This window comes from Bison bison, unplaced genomic scaffold (genome assembly GCF_000754665.1).
Source record: "Bison bison bison isolate TAMUID 2011002044 unplaced genomic scaffold, Bison_UMD1.0 scf7180017864492, whole genome shotgun sequence".
Classification (NCBI taxonomy): Eukaryota; Metazoa; Chordata; class Mammalia; order Artiodactyla; family Bovidae; genus Bison; species Bison bison.
The window spans coordinates 2,825,110-2,825,925 of NW_011495051.1; positions in this window are offsets into that span (position 1 = coordinate 2,825,110).

The window sequence follows — 816 nt, forward strand, 5'->3', positions numbered from 1 at the left end:
CATCCCAACCCTCCTGCGTGGGTCCCCACAGCTCTCAGAGTGAAAACCGAAGTTGTAATGGCCACAGGCTTCCTGGCTGCTCCTCCAACACTGCAGTCATGGTGCCCCCTGGGCCCTCTGCCTGGGTCTCTCCCTGGCCCCACCGTGTCCTCAGGGCTCCCTCTTTACCTCCAGACCTTGGCTCTGATGGTGCCGACCACCCTATTAAACTGCAGCCCTGCCACACGCTCCCGACTGCCCTTCCTGGCTTTATTTTTCTCCCAAGCACTTCAGCACCAGCAGGTGTCTCACGTTTTACTTATTTATTTTTAAAGTTAGGGCACTGGTCTCTCCCACTGGAGTGGCAGCTCCAGGAGGGCAGGGGATTTTCTCTGCTTTGTTCACTGTTGTGTCCTCGTAAGTTGGAACCGGTGGATGAATAATTGGGGGGATGGTTGGCCTCGCTGCCGCAGCATAAACCACACAGGGGCCGCTGGGGTTCACGTGAGGTGCCCATCAGATGGGAGGTGAGCAGGCCAGCTGAGAGTGGCCTGGAAGCGACATTCCTGGAATTTCCTAGCACCTGTGGTCACTTCCTGGCCAGAGCCTGGAGTAACTGGGGTGCTGCCATGTCCCCCCCACCCCACCATACACTCTCCGGTCCTGACTCATCCCATCCCACAGGGAGGTGCCTTGACATGTGGGCACTTGGGCCACACCCCCCAGCCCAGCCAGCCTCATTGTCCTGGAGCCCAGTTGAACCCCGGCAGGGGCGGCCATCATGCCTTTGTGAGCCCTGGGGGCACGTGGTTGGACAGAACCAACGCTTGTCTTGCT